The 23,789-nt window shown below is 38.7% G+C and overlaps 1 protein-coding gene across 8 annotated transcripts in view; it reads right to left on the minus strand.

Moving 5' to 3' along the window:
- ELAVL2 (ELAV like RNA binding protein 2) overlaps positions 1–23,789 on the minus strand; it is a 163,650-nt gene that overhangs the window by 137,480 nt on the left and 2,381 nt on the right. For 4 of the 8 annotated variants that reach the window (XM_070400849.1, XM_070400848.1, XM_070400846.1 and 1 more), the window contains exon 1: positions 1,435–1,932. The exons of 1 other annotated variant lie outside the window; for it this stretch is intronic. The gene's annotated coding sequence lies outside the window, so the exon portion shown is untranslated. Of the gene's footprint in view, positions 1–484; positions 554–1,434; positions 1,934–23,789 lie in introns of those variants that run through there. 3 more of the 8 variants (XM_070400847.1, XM_070400843.1, XM_070400850.1) reach the window with 3 other exon arrangements.

The following is a 23,789-nucleotide window of genomic DNA, read 5'->3' on the forward strand; positions in this document are numbered from 1 at the left end:
CGAGAGCAGGCTGGCCGCGCATTGGCTTTTCGACCCTGGAGGGGTGGGTGGGGTGGGTGGGGTGGAGAGCAGCAAAAAAATAATAACCCCAGCCGGCTTTGTACCTTCCCCCCATCCTCTTCCTCTCACGCACCACACGGGCGCTCTCACGCACACGCTTCCCCACACTCCCTCGTGCCAATTATTTAAACTTCGCTCAGGCAAAGGCAGCACCTCGCTCACTGCCGCCACCATCCCCTGCGCCCTCCCCGCCCTGCCAACATCCTCCCCCTGGCCCACCTCTACCCCGGGTGCTCTGTTTCCTGGTAGAAAGCCAGCTGGTTTCTCCTAAACCCTGGGAAATCGCGGAAGTTCAAAGGAAGCATGTGTCTTCTCCTAGCGTCTCATCCCCAACCATCTTCCTCCCGGCGTCAGTTCAACAATAGCTCCTCGGGAAAGGGCGGGGGTGAGTGGTTCAGGCAGGAGATGGGAGCTAGCTACCTACCTAGCTGCGCCGGCTCCCGGGGTGGCTGCGAAGCCTGGCGGCTCGAAGGGGTTCCCCCCTCGCCCCAAAGGCGAAGTCAACCGCGTAGGACCAAGGACAGGGCTTGCAATCCGCGTCCCCGCGCCCACCGCCGCGAGGCTCCCGGGCAGCCGCCACTCCAACAGACACAGCTCCAAGGATCTTATTTACTCTTTTCTGAACAAAGGGAATCTCAGATCCGGCACAGGCTTAAGGATTCGCCCCCCCCCCCCCCCCCCCAATTAGCCACCTTCTTCTACGACCGAACCACGGTCATGGGCGCCCATGCGTGCGAGCCCGCACACCTAAGGCAATGACGAGTTTTGACAGCTCCTATCCGCCCCAGCCCCAGCCCTAAGGCGGCAGGTACTTTCTCCGTCAACTACAACTACAACTGCCTGGTGCGGCATCTACATTCCATCCGGTGATCCCATCTCCCCGGCACACGCTGTCTGGCTAATGCAATTAAGTCTGGGGTTTTCGCTGGTCTAATCATCTGCAAGTCCAGGCTCCTAAGGATCCTTAATGGCACTTGAGCCTCTCCGGTCCTCTGGTTGCTTTGCGAAAGTAGAGGCATGCGTTCCCCATCACCCAAGTGATCCCTGTCTTCCCACGAAATGAACTTCCAATCAATCCCCAGGCTCACTCCGCATCTCGACTTCCATTGTAACCCCCCTCCCACCTCCTTCCTGCGCGACCCCGGCCACATTTACCACCGAAATTCCTGCCCCTGGCATTTGCAAATACTCAGTACGTCAAGCATGCGTCCCCCTTCTCCGGAGTCTAGCTCTCCAGAATTACAAAGCAGAGCACTCGCTTCGAAATGAGACAAACATGTGCCATTAACTTCATATTCCGCTCACTTACAGGTTTTCTGGGTTTGCCAGCGCATCGCTGCAACTAATGATTAAAGAAACCGAACCGAAACTTACCTTTCTCCCTTAAGGTTTTTGTGTGTGTGTGTGTTTTTTAAGTAACGGTGCAGTTCTCCCAATAAGGATGAGCAAGAAGCTGCTGGGCAGTTCTCTTAAGACAGCACGAGACCTAAACTGTGCTCGGCTTAAAAGAAGCAAATCAAAAGAAATGCTTTCGACCCCCAAAGTCCAACGCTAAAAGAAATGGCGAAGAAGAAAGAAAGAAAGAAAAAAAATGTATGAAAGGGGAGGGGAAACTTAAAAAGAGAGTTTAAAAAGACGGAGAGGCTAGCCTCCTATTGCCGCTCAGCTAAACAAAAAAAAGGGGGGCAAGAAAAACAAACGGAGGAACAAAGAAAAGAGACGAAAGAACGTTTTGGGTTTTTTTCCTCAAAAAAGACGATGTCTTTCTCCTGGCTGCTTTTTTAGTAGGTCGCTACAGGAGTGAGCTGCTGCATCTCTAACTGAGAACAGCGATCGCGGGGGAGGACGCCTGAAGAGGGAGGTGGACTGGACCCAGGATTTATAGCACCGTATCACCAACCCCTGCTCTGCCTCCGCACTGCCGGCTGTGCAGCTGCTCGGCCAGGCTCCTATCCCGGGCGGCACGCGCGGAAGTATACGCCGACTCGCGCCACAACGCAACTTGCTCATCTCCCCGGGGCTCTGATTGGTCCAGACGCTCCCACAGAGGCGGCCCCGGCGAAGCCCCGGAAGGGGATTGGTTAGGAGCTGGTGCCACTCTCCAGAGCTCAATGGAGTCCCGTTTCAAGGTAAGTTGTGCGGGGCGGTACACACTTCACACTGGCGGCGAAGGGAAATGCAAGAAGCAAAAAAAGAGAGAGATGGAGAGAGAGCAGTGTGGGAGTGTTGGAACTGTACTGTCAGAGTTTGCGATGTGGCACGATCTCCTTTCCTCCTCAATCTTTCTGCTTCCGAAAGACTCGTTTCCTTTGCCTCATCCTATGGCACGTTTTCTGTATAGCATTAAACTCTGTCCGGTATGTATGAGTCATTGAGAGCTCCCTCTCTTTGATCTGAGTGAAAGGGATGAAGGTGCATCCATTCCTTGCCCGCATGCTTTTTTTTCCCCTTCTATTTGTGTTCCAGTATTCTGTATTAGATATTAGTTAATTTTGTGTCTTTCTCTATTTTAAGATATGCATAGTACAGCTCTCGTGTTTAGTATATATTTTAAAACATCCTTTTAGGATAAGGATGGAGTCAGAAATGCTTTTAAATAAAGCTGCACGACTTGGATTAGCTTTCGCTTCCTATTAGAATAGAAAAGTGTAGGATAAGCATCCAGGGCAGGAAAAGGGGTACTGAGCTAAGGTCCTTCGCTTTGAAGTGTATGATGACTCTCAAAAAGAGCAGCTGTATATAAAATTAGAACAAGGCGTGCCTCTTCATTTGTTGGCGATACACTTCTTGGACCACACATGTATTGCTGACAGTAAAGATATGCCTTTATCTGGGTTCTTCCCTCTGAGGATTAAAAAGTTTAACCAGAAGACCAAGTGCTTTCAACACTTCTGCTTTATAGATGAAGACTACTCTGTTAGACCCCATATTTTAATAATATTGGGGAAGCTGAAAGACAGTTTTTTTTCCATGGCATTTATTTCTTCCTCCAAGTGAAAGTGTGGTCCTCAGGACCCACTTGATGTATATAAGTAAAGACGCTACCCACTTGGCCTGGGTTCTTTTCCAGCTTGAATTTCTCCTTTCAATCTTGAAAGATAGCTCCAACTTCCTAGAAAGAACTTACATTACTTATGCAATGTAACATATCATCTCTAGGAGCTCAAGCCTTTCTAAAAGGGATTCCTTTACCTGTTCATTCACTACTAGGCACTATCTTTGAAAAATGCCGGAAAGAGGAGTCACAGGTAAGAGATTGCAGGAGGGTGGAATGGGATGGAGGGAAGAGGGACAGATAGCCACAAAGCAAGATGACTAGAAAGGGAGGGGTGAAGTAATCAGCGTTTCTTGAGAGTGTCCTTGAGTATTGATAAATGATTAATGGTAAAGAACAGAAGACCTGTTTCTCTCCCAAGGAGGCTGTATAGTATGTCTGAGTTGTATTACTTTGCATGATAATAACTGGAGGTTGAAAAACAAGGCCTGAATCTGTGTTTTCTTATAATTAGCATTTATTATCAGGCTTTAATCCCTGCCCCCACTTTTTATGTAACATCAGGCTTGTGTTCCTAATTTCAACTGAAAACTATTCGATAGACCTGGGTAAAACTCATGAGAAGAAGAAAAGCAGTTTAAAGAAATGGAGTCAGTGGGCTGAGGGAAGCACAAATGAAGAGAAAGGAAAGGCTTCACCTTGTCTAGAATAATAACTGTGTGAATACACAGTTGGAAGATTGGGTTTGTTGTCATCCTCTTTCAACCCATCCCCTCACTCCAGCTCAATACAGAGAAATACAATTTGGGTAAACAAATAGTACCGTTCAGTCAGACTTATCTATGAAGTGACTTGCCTTTTCTCCTTGTTAACATGCTCTTAAATTCATATTGGAAAAAAAATGTTGTATTAGTTGCATGTGTTCATGCAATATTCTTAGCACTTTGAAGAAAATATTTACCACTAACTTACAATTACATGACTGTGTTCTAACTGGGTGGAAATTAATACTTAGTTTTAATTTTTTAATGCATGATTGTATCCACAAGAAAGATCTTGTAAACTGCAGTGATATATTTCCAAAAGGATTGGGGGAGGTGGATAGGAAAAGCTGGGTGTGGTGTAGGGTGATGAAAATCTAGTGTGCATGTTATGTAGTTAATTAAATTACATGGAAAGTAGTAAACTTGCCCATTCAAATGCACAAAACAAAATGCATAAAAACAAAAGTTTTTAAATGCCAAATGCCAAATTCTGTGGCTTGGTTGTCTATGCTTTTATCACTTTGGGCAGAAAAGCAAATATTTCTCAAAATGTTGTCATTTTCAGTGTGTTATTTTTTTTCTCTGTAGAAAAAATAGTTAATTATTTAAGACACTGAAAATATCTTAAAATACTAGTTTACATCCTTAAAAAAACCCAAAATGTTTAAGTTTAGAAACTTTTAAATGGATAGATATATCATAAGTAACATGTGGGGTTTTTTCAATTTTTAACAATAAAAACTGAGCATAGCCACTTTAATACAAATGCTATCTGGGTGTAGATTTCCCTTTGAATTCATGTTGTCATAGCCTGAAATATTAACATTCTATTTTGCAATTAATAAAAACGATGTGTACACATCACACCCCACATTAAACCACTGTAATCAAACCCTCTTAGTTCATACTTTGCATTAGAAAAGCACTTAAAAGACATTTCAGTTTCGATTGTCATGTTAGCTCTGATATCTTTTCAAAGTCCTTGGGATAATTTTAAACTGTAGCAGAGAAGGGCAAGAACTAGAGAGCCACTGAGAGCTTAGAGAAAAAGTTTGCTGTGGAGAAAGTTGCCAAAAGAATGGTTCTCAAAGCTGAAAATGTATAAATTCGTTATTTTACAAATTTTCTTTATAAAGAAAAAGTCAATTACAGATATACTCATAAAGTATTGTGGGTAATGTCTTTTAAGATAAATAACCTCCTTATATTAGTGTGTGTAGGGGGGGCAGTGATTTTAGCATTTTATGATAAAGGGCACTGTAAACCACTATTGTAACTTTTTAAAATAAAGTAAAACAGAGAAGCTATTTATATGAGTTTACAATGTTTGGTGTAGGGCAATAATTCCAAACATTATGCCCTCTCAGCTTAATAAAAATACTGAGTGTTACTCTGTTGGGCTGTTTGTTGGGGTCTGTGGCTCATGATGTTGGACATGTGGCAGTTTTATGCCTGTGTGAGAAATATAGCTATTCTATAGCTTGATGATTACGCTTTTATTTATTATTAAAGAAGTATGCCAAGTTTCCTTCCGCAGTTTAGATAACAGGAAAAAAAAGTTATGGAGAAAATTGACAGCAATGTGAGTTTAAATAGATCGTGGCAGCCAGGCCAGAGAATGAAGCAGGGATTAGCACCATGGACAGAGACTAGCAGATCCTGAACAGAGGATGGCAAAGTCTGATAGTGTTTTCGGCCACTTCCTGGAGACGCGGAAACTGGAATTCTTGGGAAGGATTCATTACACAGACTTTAAGGACAAGGCCGTCCTACTCAGCGGACCCACGTTTGTTTTGACTTGGGCTGGCTTTTGCTAGGACCCGGCCATCGTGACAAACCGCCAGGAGGGTAAGAACCGGGAACTCGCTGCACACCCTCCACGGTCCCCTGGCCATGCACCCCCTTGCCCCGCTGAGCCTGCCGGTCATCACAGCGGTCAGGCAATATAAACGCAAATCCAGGTAGTCATCCAAAAGTCTGCTGAAGTCCTCGAAATTCCCAGCGAGCATCGCAACAAAAAACGCCTACTCTCCCACCCTTGCTCCCCTCCCCCCACTCTTCTTCTCCCGGCTCCCGCCGCCTCCTGGCCGAGGGGCCAAGCCTTTTATCCGAAGGTGAGTGACCTCCCAGACTATTTTGTGAAAGACCCTTTCTATTGCAAACACTTTCCATTAGGGACAGTGCCAGGGGCGGCCGGGAGCAGGATCACACACAGACTTTACTTTCTCTTTACATTTCTCTTTAAACTCCTGTTGGAGAGAAAGGACTCCCAAGAGCAGACGCAGAGAGAATTCCCCCTACATCCTGGGGTTACTGTTTACACGTAAAGACACGTGAATTGTTTATTTAAATGTTTTTAAAAATGCAAACTAGTGACGCGGTAAATCTTTGCCACCAGAGTATCTTGTCCCCCCCTACGCCCCACCCCCACACACCTTTTTTTCGGGGTAACATGTGTCTGAGGTTCATTCTCCTGCAGGTGATTCGCCTGCAGAGACTCAGACTAAGATCTGTTGCACGTGCCCCAGGGTGTCTCAGAAAATACATTCTCAGCTTCGGATCGACGATCATTTATGTACAAAAGCTCCTTAAAAAAAAAAAAAAAGTCCTCATATTTCTTTTCCTCCCCTTTTCCTCCGCAGTAACTTTTATCCGGATAAACCCGCGTCTTCCCTGAACTTCAAAGGGCGGTGCAGGCGACCAGGTGAGGCAAGAAAAGCTGGAGGTGAGAAAGGACAAATCAGGGCTTTGTGTCCGTTCCTTTCAGGGATGCTCACAGCCTTCCCCGAGCCTCCTCCTGGAGCCCATACCTCTCATGTAAAATTAATATACGTAATTAAAAAGAGCCGTTTCCAAAGTTAGAGGAAACCATCTGTCTCCGCTGGTGGCAGTCATTTCGCTGCCCCTTTCCCCGGACCTGGGAAGGAACGGTTTTTCTGCTTCCGAGGCTCCGAGGCTCTGACTTATATTGAAGATTTATGTTTCCACTTGTGTGCGATGCACGTCTAATTTGAAATAATAAAGCCGGGCTGAGCAACCAGTCCATCAGAGCTATCAACGGCGCTCGCCAGGCAGCCCTGCCCCCACCCCCCTGCGCTCTCTAACCTTTCCCTCCTCCTCCCCCTCTTCTCTCCTCCCTCCTCGGCTCTCACACACTCACACTTACCCCCTCCCCCCACGTGTGTTTAGATCAAACCCTTGCCCCACAGAGCAAGTGTCCGCACGGGGGCACGGGGACAAAGGCGGAGTCTGAATCAGGAGAAGACTGAGGCCCGGGGAGACACCGCGGCGAGAGAAACAGCTGTCTTATCAGCCCGCTGCAGAGATGGAGATGGCTGGAGAGGTCCTCAACAGATAATCACTTGAATAGGTTTGCAATGCGCCAAACTTCACGCTTGATAAGGCCAACCCAATGTAGAGAGCAGCCCGGATCCTGCTCCATTCTGTTTTATCTGGGCTGTAAATTAAGAAATTGAAATTCAGGTGGCAGAGGCAGCAGTCTGCTCACAGACCGCTAAAGTAAACTGTCATTAAAATGCTTTTGGCAGGCAGAGAGGGGGCGCCTGGAATGGGATACTTTTTTTTTTTAAATGGGGGCGTGGAGCAGTGAGAGAAAAAGCCCACCGGTTTTAAAAATTACTTGGGGAGGGGAAGCTGTAAGGAGGAGGAGCAAAGGGACATATCATTTTGGTCATGATTCCAAGTCATAGCTGTGATGCATAAAAAAAAAAATTGAAAAGGATAAAGTTGTGTGAAGTTTGGGGTAATAGAGCTTAAGGAACAGTTTGAACCAATTTGCTTGAAAACAGAATCCTGTCTTTTTCAGAGCATGGGCCACAGGAAGCTCTCTACTACAGCATTAGAAACAGATTCTGAATGGACTCTCAAGTTTTCCTTTTGTTGTAAGAAAGTCAGACCAACCAGATACAGAGGAGTTACCAGCAACTAGAGGTTAACTTGACCTTGTTTGTTGAAGTGATAGAGCCACCAGAGAGACTTCAGGGTGGTTTTAGAATAACCTAAGAAGTTGTTAACCACAGAAAAGGATCTGCTTAGCTACTTAGGGGAAGAAGTCCTATATCACCCCTCCCCCTTTACCCAGGTGATTACTATGGGCTAAGTCAGGAAACAACAAATTCCAGGTGTGTATTTTGACACCACCTGCTTGTTGCAGCAGACTTTTTATTACACCCTGGTCTGCTGTTATGAACATGAGGCATGAAATTCTATGCATTATTTGAATAAATGTTTCATAAAAAGTTTTAAACGCACAATGATCAGAACAGAGCCAGTGACCTTGATTCACTAAGGACTTGGTACTGTACCTTGTTCTTTTGGTAGCTGAGCAGATTGTAAATTCACTGGTGTACGTTTATAACAGTGCATAAGCATGAGAGGATGCATCCCATTTTTCCACAACAGCATTTATATTTTAAGTTTCAGCAGCATTTCTAAAAAGGTACCTTCGGATGATAACACATAGTTAATGCAGCTTTAGAAAATCAATCAGTTTTTACTTTGTTTAACCCCAAAACTTTGATCGATGTCAGAGTGCACTTAATTGACAATATAAAGGCTGCTCAAATCACAGTGGGATGAGGAAGAATTAGAAATGAGTTTGCCAGGAAATGTGATGAGGAAAAATTTAAGATGCTAGTCTACGTTTCAGTAGTTATTAAACTATAGAGATCTATTAAAAAACAATTCCTTTACAATTTGAGGTTGTCATCTGATTATTCAGGTAAACAAATATAAGTCATGACATCTCAAACACACTTATGTTGAATACTTTTTATAAAAGTATTTGTCCTTCATATCTTGTAATACAGAACTGTTGTGTTTGTTTTTTTTTTTTTAATTCAAGTGTATGGATGAAGGAATGCTATATGTATTCCTTAACAAGAGAAATGTATTTTTATGTAAGTTAACTTTTCCCTTTCATACCACCATTTTCCATAATATTTTCATATTGGTTAAAATCATGGCTACTATACAAGCATTGAAGAAGTATTACTTTTGTGAATTGTAGCCTTTTAGGCTTTATTATACTATTATCTTCAGATAATCAGATATTTTTCTACCTGTTCGAAATATTCAAACAATTTTGAATTGCCAGTTTAATGAGTCTCTCAAGCTATGATTTTTATTTTTGTTTTCCTTAATTAAATTGGAAAATCTGCATTCAATGGACAGTTTAAGTTATTCCTTATCAAAATAGGTAGGACTTTTGTAAAATAAGAATTTGCATAAGGGTTAAAAGATGCACTCTTACTAGGTTTGAAATCTGAGAAGAATTCTATAAATTGAAATTATAATATTTCAAAACTAAAAGATAATTTTAAAAATTTCATTATTGAACAGGAAAAAATTTTACCATGAATTTATTCTAAAAATCACTCCTAATTTTTATCACAAATGATATATTTGATTTCTAAAGGCATAGCAATCCATAATGAGTGATGAAAAATAAAAAATCCAAAAATGCAAATTTTATTTTTAAAACGATTTCCCATCATTTATTCTTTAGAAATGAGCTAATAGATTTCTAAGGCAAACAGTATCTCTATAATGTATAAAGGCAAAAATATTGGAAGCCTTGGAAATATCTAAAAGTTATAATAGTTTTGTTTAAAACTGATTATAATTCTGTTACCAAAAGAAAAATCAGGCTACTCATTATGTCTTTTCAGAAGTAACACTTATCTTCAGGTGAGGGTCAAGTGAAGGATACATAACCAGCTCCTATTTCTAAATATTTATTTCTGATCTTTGACAGAAGCTCCATTTCAGTTTGATTCAAGCATCTTTTGAGTGCCTATCATGTGCCAGAATAATACAATTAGATTAGAGACTAAATGCTTAAAGGAAATCAGATTACTTTCTTAGGAAATCCTAGTAAAAGGAAAATGTAGGCAGTTCAACTCAAATTAACGTGTTGTCTAAAACATCTTCACAATGTGTCTGGATTTTGTTATTTATCTTTCTAAAGTTTTGTACAATATATCTTTATAAGTTTTTTAATAGTTTAGCTTGTCAAAAATTGGTCCTTTAAATAGAAACTATAGAACAGTGGTTCTCAACCTTCTGGCCCTTTAAATACAGTTCCTCATGTTGTAACCCCAACCATAAAATTATTTTCGTTGCTACTTCATAACTGTAATTTTGCTACTGTTATGAATCGTAATGTAAATATCTGATATGCAGGATGGTCTTAGGCGACCCCAGTGAAAGGGTCGTTCGATTGCCAAAGGGGTCTCGACCCACAGGTTGAGAACCGCTGCTATAGAATGACTCTACTAGGAGCTACAGTTTTGCAGATTGTTAGGAGCTTAGGTCTTTACTTCAGATACATCCAGATTTGAACCTGACTCCATCACTGTGGGGCCTTAGACAAATTATCTTTTATAGTCTTGATTTCCTGATCTATAAAATGAATGGTGATAATGATTCATTTAAAATCACTATGAGGTTAAATGTAATGTGAGTATAAAATAATCAAACTTCCTGGGATAGAGGACGCAGTAGATACATGGTAACTATGATGATGAGGACAAAAATGATGACTGAGCACATTTATTTGATGAGGCCAGAATTTCTGATTTCATATTTTGTCCCTTAAATGTTGTCATTTGCCCTTGTTAACATCCTACCTGATAAATATCTTCTCACATTTCTAATTGTAACCAAGCTTAAAAGGCCCCAAATAGCATAAAATTTTCTGTCTACCCTGTTATGTGGCTTCAATATATTTCCCAATACAATTTCATGATTCACCCATAAAAAGTTGTGGGTCTTCAAAAAGCAACTTAGACTGAGATCCCATTTGATTGATATAATAATAAAAACACTTTGGATTTTATAGTACCTCTTATCAGAAAAAGCTCAATGCACTGTTACATATTTATCACTGAAACCCAGGAGATAAGGAAGGACATAAATGATTTCTCATTTTCAGGAGCATAACAGTGGCATTAGGAATTAAGGTAACATTTTGTAAGATTAATAGGATTAGAGAACATGTTTCCTGAATATCAGTCTTCCTTCAATGTGTTACTCTTTTTGGCATTAATTATAGCCATTGTTACTTTTTAGTCAGTCTCAAAATTTTAGTGTTTGGCATTAAGTATAGGTTATAATTCAGTTAATTACTTGCTGAAATCAAGTTGAGTCAAATATATACCATCAGGGTCTAATCAAATAAAACATCTTGACTTTATGCCAAAAGACAATTTATTATTCAATTTTATATATCTATGCATTCTTATTTACAATTGTGTGTTAACTCTAAGGCAAGATATTTTAAGTTACTCTTTCTTTATGGCCTTAAAAGAAATCCATTTTAATCTCCTTATCACTCACCTCTCCCCAGGCTCATGACCTAACTCCACCTATATTGTTATAGGCTACTACATTTACTCCATTTACATAGGCTAACAGTGCTTTCTGCTCCAGTTTTCTATTTCTGTGGTGGTCTGTGCCTGAAAAATCTATCAAAATAAATATCCAGAGGAATATAGTAGACTGTATAAAAGGACACAGGAGAATATACTTTTTATAATAGTTTTTTTTTGTTTTGAAACAAAATGGAGACATAATGTCTACTTGACTTTGTAAAACACACACTATCAAAATAATACTAATGGATTAACATAGCTGCAGCTACAGATGTGGACTGGAAAAAAAGAAAACTGATAAAAGAGTAAAGCTTGACTTTTGGATGTCTAAATTCATAGGTTACAATGGAAAAACAGGCTTAATGTTTTTATTTTAAAATTCAGTAGGCATCTCTCTGTATCCTAAATGTACCTTGTAATTGACAAGCTTGACCTACCCAAAGTCAAGCCCAGTCATGTGACTGCCAGACTTGTATGGGGAAGTGTAAGTAGCACCAAGAAAAAACACACATACATCACCCAGAAGAGCCAGAGCTGTTCTTGATTGCCATTTCACCCAAGCCCTTTAACCCTTCATGTCGATGTGACTAAACAGAAAATCTCTTTTCTCTGAATGAGTATATTTATGTGCATTGTAAGGCTGAGAATAATGTCTAATAGAAATAATGTTCTGTTCCTTTGGCCACTGTTATTCTGGTATGAAATATTAGAGGATATGGTAGTTTGAAATGTCAGTTTTTGTAAACATGGGTTGGAAGATGTAATATAAATGAATGGTGTTACAGACTGTTTAAGCTGTTTGAGTAACAAATAGACATTTCCTTGAATTATTTTGACACAATTTACTGTGAAGTTCCTTTTTTTCCTCTTGCTGATATTTCTAGATTCTTTGTGCAGACAATAAAAAGAAAAGCCTTTCTTTTCTGTCAGTGCTCATTATTTAACTCATGGAGCACTGATGTTTTCTAGAATACTAATATTTCCTAGATGTAAAATGAATACTAAAAGGGAGGTGGGTCTCCATCTTAGTCATATCAAAAGGATACATGAAAATTTGAGCCTCTTTACAAGGTTTTTATAAAAGAAGAAAATATTAATATATATTATGATGATTTAGTTCCTAGCTTTAAAAGACATTTATATAAGTATTTTGTGTGTGTGTGTGTGTGTGTGTGTGTGCGCGCGCGCGCGCAGAGCAAATGAAATGAGGTTCTGGGGTGAAAACTGCAAAACTTTGGGGAGACCAGGCCCACTGTAGTGGAGGAAAGTCCTGGAAAGCCATAGGCTATCTATCAGGTTGGGTAGGTACAGTAGAGTCTCATCACGGAGGGCCTTGAAAGCCAGCAGAGAAAAGTGTTGGCATAAAACAACCGCATGAGGATGTATCTATTGACAAGTGTAAATTTGGGATGTGCCGAGCAGGGAAAGACTCAGAGATAGGACTCAGAATCAAGACAGAAGGAGGGTTAAGGGGCTTTCTGTCTGAAACACTGAGGCTCCTTGGAATGAGGTGGCGAGGGCAGGGGACAAACAGAGATGGGGACAGACTGACACCAATGAAAGTGTTTTATGGCCAAAAAGTATTAGGGTTCTGAACAAATAACACTCTCAAGCCAAAAAGCCCCCTAAGCTCTGAGGAAGTGAAACCAGGAACCAGAGCCCATGAGGCTGCAGTTAGCTTAGCTGTGGATGGCTCTGAAACCCCTTTCTTTGTGCCTGAGGTGGTAGGCGGGGGGGGCAGTAAACATTGCTAGGAAAGGACAGCTTGTGGCACTGAGCTAAGGTTCCTAGGCCTGGAGAAAGGAAACGTGAGCCTTCGGAAATAAGCAGTCTTATTTCTCCCACAAATCAGCTGATTCTCTTCAGCGAGTCACTGTGACTAAACCTCGGGATTCCCCCGGCGAAGCCTGGACTAGTAATAATGATAATGGGTAACAAGTATTGAATATACACTAGGTACTCGGCAGCATTTTAGTGCTTTACATGCATTAAATCATTTAACCCTCACAACAATGCTATCGTTTTAAAGATGAGGAAACAGAGGAAGTTACATAATTTACCCAAGATCATACAACTAGAAATGGACAGAGCGGGAGCTTACCCCAAGTAGTCCATTTCTAGGGCCCAAATCCTTAACCACTATTTATTAGATGACCTCTAAGGTACTTTCCAGATGTAAAAGTCTAAAGAAACTCAAGATGACCTAAGACTTGCAAGAGAAAAAAAGCACAAGCAAAATAGATATTATAATTAACAAGCTTTTTTAATCCTCACCAGAAGATATTTTTTCCATTGATTTTTTTTTTAGAGATAGTGGAACAGAGGGAGGACAGGAGGGAGAAATACTGATGTGAGAGGGAGACATGGATTGGTTGCCTCCAGGGCCGGGGATTGAACCAGCAACCACGGTATGTGCCCTTGACAGGGAATCAACCCTGAGATCCTGCAGTCTGCGGGCCGACGCTCTAACCACTGAGAAACTGGCCAGAGTAACACACTAGATTGTTTTATAATGCAAGTAATCATACTCGTGTCTTGCCATGCTCTTTCTTGTTGACAAATGGAAGAGAGAGAAAAACGATTATTAAATGATTTGCTTCTTTAAAATGATTAGTTCAAATATAGTAAGATTTTGAGAAGTCATACAAGATGTCCTAAGAGATCCTAGCCTCCACATAATATTATTTTGGGTTTGAGGAAATTTAATTATTTAGCTTTTGTAAATTTTAATTTTCAGACGTCTTCTCCATAACTATATATAGTGAAGTGTTAAAACAGGTAGCGTATATTTACATTTTAATGGCATAAAGATTTTCATGAAATGTTGTCAGTATTAAACATCCTGCAATGGATCTTAACTAGAACATTATGCGGCAGCTATTAAAGGGTAATGACAGTTGGACTTATGGTTACTTTTTTTTATTTATGCTTTCTGCATTATTCAGTTTGTAAAAATTCTGAACACGCATTCTGTTTTATAAATCAGAAAACCAGGCAGTTTTGTGTTGGGGTGGGCGGGCGGGGGGGACCTTTATAGCTCATGAGCTCAAGCTGCAGCCCTGTAGCCACCAGGTGGGTGAGGATCAGTGACCTCTTAAAAGACAACTTAGATTTAGTAGCCCTGGAGCTTTATAGTTTATAAAGAAAACCGTATTCACGTACGAAAACAAATCTTGAGATTTAATACATAGGAAAAATAAATGTAATAGAGCAAAATGAGAAAAATTTCAGAAATTGCTTTACCAGTTTCTTAGAATTAAGTATCATATGTAACTCTCCTATGCGATTAGAATTGCCTAATGTTACTTATACATAAGAGCATCAACAATGTCCTTTACTGACTGCCTGTCTATATTATAGCCAAGGGACGTTCTTTATTTCATTTAATTAATCATCCTCCCCCGCCCCCCCTGTTTTTATACTCTTTCCCACAGTTTTTGGAGAATCTCATAAAATGAACCTTTATTCCCAACTAGCAAAGTTCTTTTAAGTGATCTGCTTATATTTCTATGTCATATAAATTAATGAAAACCATAATACAGTAAATAATTATAACGAGATGAAACAAAACCTGGCTTCCTGACAGGTACCATTTAGTGGATTGCTATTTCAATGCCCTAAACAGTCACCTGAGTTAATCAATTTTCATTTTGTTTAATTTTTGTCTTTAAAATCACTCTTCAGAGAATGAGAAACTGGCTCACTGTTTCAACTTTATAGGATCATACAGTCTGAACATCCTCACTTATTTAATTTTGCCATTTAAAAAATATTCTAATATTATGGCCAAGAATCTAACTAGAGCTACGTGCAGATATTATGTTTATATTATTGCAAAATAATTTCATATTTTATATTCTCAAATGAAGTTATTGTAGAATAAATATATAAATTAATAATATATTAATATAGCAAACTTATGTTATAATATAGGAATATTATGATGAAATACGTAGTACTGGTAGAACTGGGAAAGAAGGGACTAAGAGTACCAAAATAAAGGAAATTTATTTTTAAACATGTGTTTTAATCTGTGACTACCTTTCAAGTTTTATAAATTGTGAACATACGTTAACTTTTAGATAGGAGTTATGATCATTTTGCCAAGTTATTTGTCATAAACAGAGGACATAAAGTGCTGCTGCCCTCGCGCATGCACTCATTTGACTCATGGCGCAGTCTTCAATAATTTTAAACCAAACATGACTGAGGCAATCAATTTTCGTCCAATTTATTGGGCATGAGTTAAAGCCAATTAAAAAACCATTTTTGGTGCAATTCAAGGGGAAAGATGTATAAACCCACGAAAAGCAGATTTCAGGCCTAGACATGAGTCATCACTATTCTAAATAATGGTGTCAGCCCTAAATCAGAAAGAACAAATCCTAAAATTGCACATTCCACATTGGAAACTGCATTTATCAGCCATGATTTTGTACAATAGTAAATACTTCTTAATAAGAAATTGCCCTGGAATGAAAAGTATGATCTTCTAACATTGTCTCATTTCTGAATATTTTTTAGCCATGAAATTAAAAGGTAGTTTATGGCAGCTCCTGAGTTTCTGAATTAAGAACTAAGTTAGAAAATCATCTGTGACCTTTATACAAAGAAAGCAAAACATTTTACCTATAATTTTAAAGTATCTTTTACCTATTAGACCGTGTCTCCTTTCACATGAATATAGTGGCTTTCTTTTAAGGCCATAAAATGAAACAATCCTTGATATGCCAGCTAATCCTAGGCTAATCAAAGCAGCAAAATGGAAGCTTCTTGGGTAGAAATTACAGCTATAAAATACAGGCATACGTTTTCAATCTGTATTTTAAAAAGCCCTTTTTAACTTCAGGGCTATAGCAGTTCAATGTATTTGTCGGAGGGTGCTTGGCACAGAGCGAATCTTCTGTGAATGCCAGAACTAGTAAGATGAAAGCTCCATGGTTTTCATGCATACCTGTGCTTCAATGCCAAAACCTACCTGTGGAGGTTTTTCCCTTCAAAGTACGAAGGCCTGGGCTCTGCCCCCAGAGATTACCCAGTAATTCTGATGTAAGATCTAAGCATATCCTATATAATAAAACTCTAATATGCAAATCAACCGAATGGTGGAATGACCCTTCGCTATGACACGCACTGACCATCAGGGGGCAGACACTCAATGCAGGAGTTGCCCCCTGGTGATCAGTGTGCTCCCATAGGGGGAGCGCTGCTCAGCCAGAAGCTGGACTTATGGCTGGCGAGCACAGTGGTGGTGGTGGGAGCATCTAAGGCGGCAGTCAGACATCCACCAAAAGGTCCTGGACTGCGAGAGCATGCAGGCTGGACTGAGGAACCCCCCTCCCCCTAGTGCACAAATGTTGTGCACCGGGCCTCTAGTGTGTTTATAAAAACCTGCATGGATGATTCTGATGAACCACTGATTTAAAGCAAAAAACAGTACAGATTTTTACCATTGCTCAGTTAACAAGGAGTTAAAGTAAACTCTGGCTTGAATTATTTTGGTTTGGCTCTCTGTTGAGCAGATTAATTGGAATAATTGTTAAATTTGTACTTTGTGTTATGCTGAAAGAGATTTAACTAGGAGACTTTTAAAAGCTTTTATTTATATTCATCTACCTGTGAGGTCACAGAGTGAGTGTGCTTTCCCACCATTTCCTGTTATTACAATAAAAGAAGAGGCATGTGAGATAAACCTGGAAAATTACAGAGTCATCCAGTGGCATGGATATATTTTAGTGTTTACTATATCTTGTAGCTTTTACTTCTCTTTAATAAACATAGGCTGATAAGCCAATACTACCAAATCAATTTTTTTAAATTATATTTTCCTGTTGAGTTCGTTCATTTCTCACTGTCCTATTTGAAGATAAGTAAGCAGTCTCTTCCATGATAGTGATCAAGGAGTGCCACACAGTTAAAAAAAAAAAAAAAAAAAAAAAAAAAGCCCTAAGCAGTTTGGCTCAGTGGATAGAGCGTCAGCCTGCAGACTGAAGGGTCCCAAGTTCAATTCCGGTCAAGGGGTATGTACCTTGGTTGCGGGCACATCCCTAGTAGGGGGTGTGCAGGAGGCAGCTGATCTATGTTTCTCCCTCATCGATGTTTCTAACTCTCTATCCCTCTCCCTTCCTCTCTGTAAAAAATCTATAAAATATATATATTTTTTAAAAAGCAACTATCAGAAAAAGACTTACTTTGGCCTGATGTGACCACCTACAAGTCACTCACCATGATTGTTTAACAAAAATGACAGCATTTTCTCTGGGAGCAACTTTTAAATATTAAATGAAACCACTACACTCCTTAATATCTTTCCCTGTCATAGAAGTCTGGCAGTCATAAGACTAGGCTTGACTTTGAGTGGGTCAATCTTATAAAATTATAAGAAACATTTAGGATACTGCCATACCACCACAGTTTTTCATGTAGAGTTTTAGAGAACAGGCCATTGATAGATAATACCCTTTCCCTTGGTCTAAGAATGCAAATAAGAACCCAGTGAAAAAATACTTACTTTCTGGGAACATTCTACCCTTTGGGGTTTAGAAATGACTCTGTAGTCTAGATATAGTTCAACGTCTTGTATGGCAAGCTGTTGATAGGTCAAGATGTTGATCAAGGAGTTGGTAGTCCCAGATTCTAGTTTCTGACCCTTTATGTTAAAATATATATGAAATAAAATGGTAGTGTCTATTTTTCTTACTTCAAGGGACCAAAATAAAATTACATACAGTATATGCAACAACTGGGAAAAATCATTGTGGCATAGGAATTGAGAGGAAAGTAATTATTTTTTAATGTACACAACTTTCTAGTAAATTGCCCAAAAGCGTGGCAGGAACCTATTTCCTTTTCTTATTAACTTTTTTTTTCCTTTTCCAATATGATTCCCTAAAAGTTTCAACGTCAGGTTGTAAGATAACAACTCTATGCTAAAACTTCAAAAAAAAAAAATGAAGTTGCCTGACATTTGCTGAACTGTCATAGAACATGAAAATCTGTAGAAAAAGTGAAACCTTTCATTTTATTTGTTTATAAATGTAATGTTTTATGTAGGTCTGGGGATTGAGCCCACAACCTGGACCAGAATGTGTCCTTGACTGGAATCGAACCCAGGACCCTTCAGTCCGCAGGCCCATGGTCTGTCCACTGAGCCAAACCGGCTAGGGCTAGGTCTAGTCTTAGCCAATTGGCTTCTAAGACGTGGCTCTTTGACATTATAGAAGAGAGAGCCCTTTCAGAATGTTCAATTTAAGCAGAGGATTGTTTTCTCACAGCTGGAAGTTGATCAGCTGTTGACTGCACTCTTCTAACCCCTTGGGTGAGAGTTCAAGGACCCTCATTGTGCCATCAGGAGGACAGCCAGCAATGTAGGTGCTCAGAAACAAGTTCCAGTGCCACCCAATTCCAAGGCCACCCCTCCACCTCACCATAGGACTAGGGAACAGATAACAGAGCTCCTGTGTCACCTGATTGAGGGAGGGATTCTCTCAATTGAAGAAAACCAACCTTCATAAGAATGTGCTTCCTACGCATGGTCAGACTACAAGGCTCACATGATCATCAGGATTCCTTAAAGGACTTCTGATGTCAGTCTCAGGATTTGTTATCTTTTTAGAATTTATTAATATCCTCCCATTGTTCCCCTCTCCCCCGCTTTTTTACATTATATAGGAAATTTCCCTTTCATTTAGGGAGCATTTCTGAGTCTCTTAGTGAATACTAAATAGCTAATTCCTTTTTGAATTTACAGGAAGAAGAACAAGCAAAAAGAATATTTCAGAATAGCTGCCATTGCAGTACTATTTATTGTATCCACTAGAGGACTCCGCTGTGAATGGCTCAAAATATCTCTCCTCCATTCCCTGTGGCCTCTGGCATTTGAAGCTCAACTAACTTTCCGAGTTGGGCCACTGGCTACATATCAGTGTTAGAATGAAAACATTCCCTCTACTTTAACACCTCCTGCTAGTTCAATAAAGCGATGTTTAAATAACTGAACTGGCTTCAGTGATCTGTACTTGCCATTTTTCCCTGCTTCTTAGCTAGATAAAATGGAGATAATTATGAAGTGGATGAGCAGGTTTAATGAAAGCCAGTTTCTTTTGGTATACTCCTGAAGCAGCAATCATCATCTGTTTGGCTTTTGAAGAGCAACAATTATAATCACTTAAACCCCCAAGGGGAACAAAAATAGAATTTACATTAGCATATAAAATATACAGCTGGATTGGGCAAGCCTATAAAATTCTGGGAGAATCATTCTAATCTGAATGCTATTCAAACTCCCAAGTAAAATGAGTTCAAGGGTATTTTACATGCTTCCTTCCGATAAAATAATACATATAACAATGTTGAGAGGATTTTCCTAAAAATGAACACAAGGAAAGAAAAAACTGTTGCCAGGAGAGAATCCCAGCGGGAATGGGCTAAACTGTATTGTCAAGATATCAGAGAGCAAAATGCATAATGCTATTCACATGAAGTATTAATCACTCTGAAGTGAGGGTTTTTCATGCATTTGGGAGTTTAATAAAGAAAATAGGATGGTTTCAGTCTGATCAATGATGAAACTTAATCATAACTAAGTCAAATTTCAGATTCATAGTACTTTCCTCCTTCATTGTAAATGTGAAAGCAATACAAAGGAAAGTGAAATCATTTAAGTGGATACCCTATTGTTATGAAACAGAACTCTTCTTCCTATTTTAAAACATGTTCATATCATTTCCTCTCAAGTAAACTCTTACACCTCCCATTCGAATTCAAGCCCAGATCACAGGCAATCTTCCTTACCACTTATGTTACTTAATTAGTTTTGCTTTTGTGTGCCTTTCCCGGTTTGCAAGGTGCTTTTTATTTTTTTATTTTTTTGGTAGAGCATAGAATAAAAATGGAGCCTTTGCTTTATCCATTATGCTACTAGCAACAAAACACTAACATAATCGATACTATTAAAGGCTTTCCCGGCTGTGCACATTTGTCAAAGACAGTGTATCTGAGAAATTACACTAATGAATCTTGAAAAAATGCAGCATCCTACACAGAAAGCTTGGTCTTCCTCATCATAAGTACATATCAATATGTAAAAAAGCAGAAAAGATATATATTTCATCTTTCTGTATTGTATTTGAAGGTCCACTATTACATTTTTTAATGGAAAAAAAAAGTCAGTATGCAAAACTTCACCTCCACTGAGAAGCGCTTTCTGCATACCCACCCTAAAGCCCACCGCAGGCACATGGGTGACAGCGTCTGCTGTGTAGAAGCACTCTGTATGGACATGCCTCTGATAGCAATGATCACTGCTTTAGAACCAGTTGCTGAGATGTCTGTCTCTTACAGCCTGTGCATAGCTTGACAGCAAAGCCAACTTTCCAAAGGGGTATTTCCAGGCTCTTAGTACTGTGCCTAGAGCCTATTAAGCATGCAGTTTGTTGTGTGACATATATCATGAATTTGTATTCCAAGGCACACCAAAATGTTATGTCTATGATAAGAATCAAAATATACTCAATACCAACTCTGCCATGATATCAAATTCCATGGTGATAAATTAAGCACTGAGAAATCAGAAATTCAAGTCTAGATTTCTATAGAATTCTTTACTTTCGTGATCCTGAACAAAGGATAGTGGTAATATTTTAGATTTATTAAATATTTGTCATGTGTCTCATGGTAATGTTTACTGGAAACACTCAAAAACTGGGTTCTCAGTTCTTGATGGTTTTGATCTCAGGTTTCATTAGCCACATATATATTTTAATTAAAACCATTAACACTGCCTTCTTTGCCTTTGTCAACGTCTGCCAGGTGTGGCTGTATCTAGCTTGTATTATTCTGCCCTTTCTCATAACTCTTCATGCTCTGATGGGCTTTGAAAGCCCATAACATGGAACTCATATAACTTTACTTTAAACACAAAATATAATGGTTTCATGTTTTAAATAATTTAAAGGGAGATGTATAGCATGAAAGATTCCAGGATCTATGGAGGAAATATCATAAAGTCCTTTTATTCTTTTCTTAATCTAAATGTAGTCTACATTTCCCTCCCAATTTTTTAAGAGAAATTATCCTTTTGTATGAAGTTATGGGAAAACAACAGTGGAGAGGTAGAAGAAAATAGATGCCACAGACTTACCCTAAAATACTCTTAGATTTTTAGTTAATAATAAGTATAGTTAATATTCTTTTCATTAGGTAAAATTCTGTTATATGGCATTATTTATCCCATAAGTTTAAGATGAAAAAACTGCTGTAATAAAATTTCTTTTTTGCTTCATACTAATATAACCATAACTTTTTGTATATGTATATTTACATATATGTATTATTTATCTATACAGACATGCACACTTTGATGACTTTGAAGGCAGAGAAAATAGTCTAGATGTAGTCTTAGGTTTTTAGTACATAATAATACAATACAAATGCCTAAATCATGGATAAAGTAGAAAATTAAATAAACATTTAATTAACTATGATAAAACTGAGGCTGAGTTTTATTTAAAATGAGGGAAGTAACTAGGATTAGGTTCTGGGGGTTAAAAATCCAAGCGTCTTTCAAGGCATGGCCTCCAAGGTCAACGTGGAGGATGTGACTGACTGCTGTAATATTGTGGGGTTGAAATGCTCAAGCCTCACACTTCTTCCCTTTATAACATGGTTCTCACAGGTCCAAATTCTCAGACTTTTAAAAAAGTTGTCGGCACTCTCATAGTGATGGGGTTTAAACATAATAGATCTGGATGATTTCACTTTATAAAAACCTGAAACTTACAAAATGGTTTAATCAATTTTTTAAAAGTTCTTCACTTAACCAGAGCATTGATTCAAATGTTCTTTTATTGTGTGAGCTCTCTGAATTTTTTTTTTTAAAGTAACCCAATTTAAAAAAATGTTTACACCAAACAACTCAGAAGCCCATGTATTGCATGAAGTGCAGATAGCAGACAGAGGTATCCTGAATGTTCTGTTTCTTAGCTAAAAGTGAAAAGTTGAGCAGTTTTCTGTTGAATGGAAATGATGCCTTGAAGCAGTGTTTTTTTTTATTGATACTTAGGGGGACTTGATGAAGTCTTAACATCTCCACTTTTGCAGATCCAAGTTAATAAACAAACCCAAGCAGATGCAATATCTATGTCCCAACCTCTCAGGTTTAAAGATTTTATACATAAAAAAGAGCAAAATTAGAGCTTTTCTACGGCAAATAATGTTTTCTTTTTCCTTTGTTTCCAGTATTTGAGAGTCTATCAGCTTTATTATTTTAAAAGAAATCATATAATGGGGCCCCATTTGAAACTTTTTTATTTTCTCTATTACCTTCTATCTTTATGTCTCTTTAGTTCACTAAATGAGTGCAGTTTTAAAAATGGAGGGCCCTAAGTCACTGAATAATTAGGGTAGAAGTTAACTGATTGTAAGTATATCAAGATAAACTCTACCTTAGAAAAGAAATATATGGCCCCCCAAAAATCAAATGATTTGCTATCTATAAAAACATATAACACTTCATTACTTTAGCAAGTGTTATTACAAGTGAATTTTAAAAGTATTTAAAATAAAAATTAAATTCTATTTAAGTTGATAAAATGAAAAAAAACACACACACAAACCCAGTGCTTAATTGATTTTTAAATCCCTTTTTAAGGAAAACTGGGTTTCCAATTAGGTTTTCCTTTTATTAAGTAGCATTGTTTGTGCTTATTTGAAAATACTACTGTCATTATAATTGACTTAGTCTTCCTCTATTTTTGTTATTTTGGAGGAGGGATGGGATGGAGAAAGCAATAAATTCTTCATAACTATTGCTCCCAAAGGGAAATAACCAGCCAAACTTTCCTAAAGTATCTAAACCCAATTCGGGGATATAGTTAAGAATACTTCTGTAAGATTTTTCTTCAAAAATGTTTTATTGAGGAAATTGCCTAGATTAAGAGTCATCATTCTTATCTTTAGAATTTGTGGAGATCATGTGGGTTTTATGTGGAGGGTCTCCTTAAATTTAGTAAATTATCTCGTATTTCCTATTGGTTGATTCTCATTTTGTTTGATTTTTAGACCCAAGTTTAGAGACAGATTTTGATTCAAATCATCACTGCATGGTTTATTCTCTTTCTAGGTATCAGAAAATCTACCACCTAGGTGTTGTGAATATTAATTAGGGAAACATATGTAAAGCACTTGCATATATGACTGGGTTCATGGCTGGATCATAGCAGATAGATAACTCATGTTAACTATTAAAGTTGACTTCTTAGCTGTTTTAGGTTGTATATTTGATATGATACACGGTAAGTTTAATACTAATTAGAAAGAACAAATGGTTACTTTTGATTTTTTAAAGTACAGTATCACTTCAACCATTCCTGTTTTACTTTTTTGCTTCAAGCACATTACATGCTCTAGACATGGTACAAGGGGTAAAACCTGCAATGTAGGTGGTAAAACCTACAGTAGGGGATCCTCACTACCACCCACCCTACCCCCTAGAACTCATCCATTTTCCTCCTTTATGTAACTATCTATTCACTTAAAGTGAGTCAGTATTATGGAAAGAAATGACTATTTCTAGAA

The sequence above is a fragment of the Myotis yumanensis genome, unplaced genomic scaffold (assembly GCF_028538775.1).
Source record: "Myotis yumanensis isolate MYYU_CA2020_CCGP unplaced genomic scaffold, mMyoYum1.0.hap1 SCAF_21, whole genome shotgun sequence".
Taxonomy (NCBI): Eukaryota; Metazoa; Chordata; class Mammalia; order Chiroptera; family Vespertilionidae; genus Myotis; species Myotis yumanensis.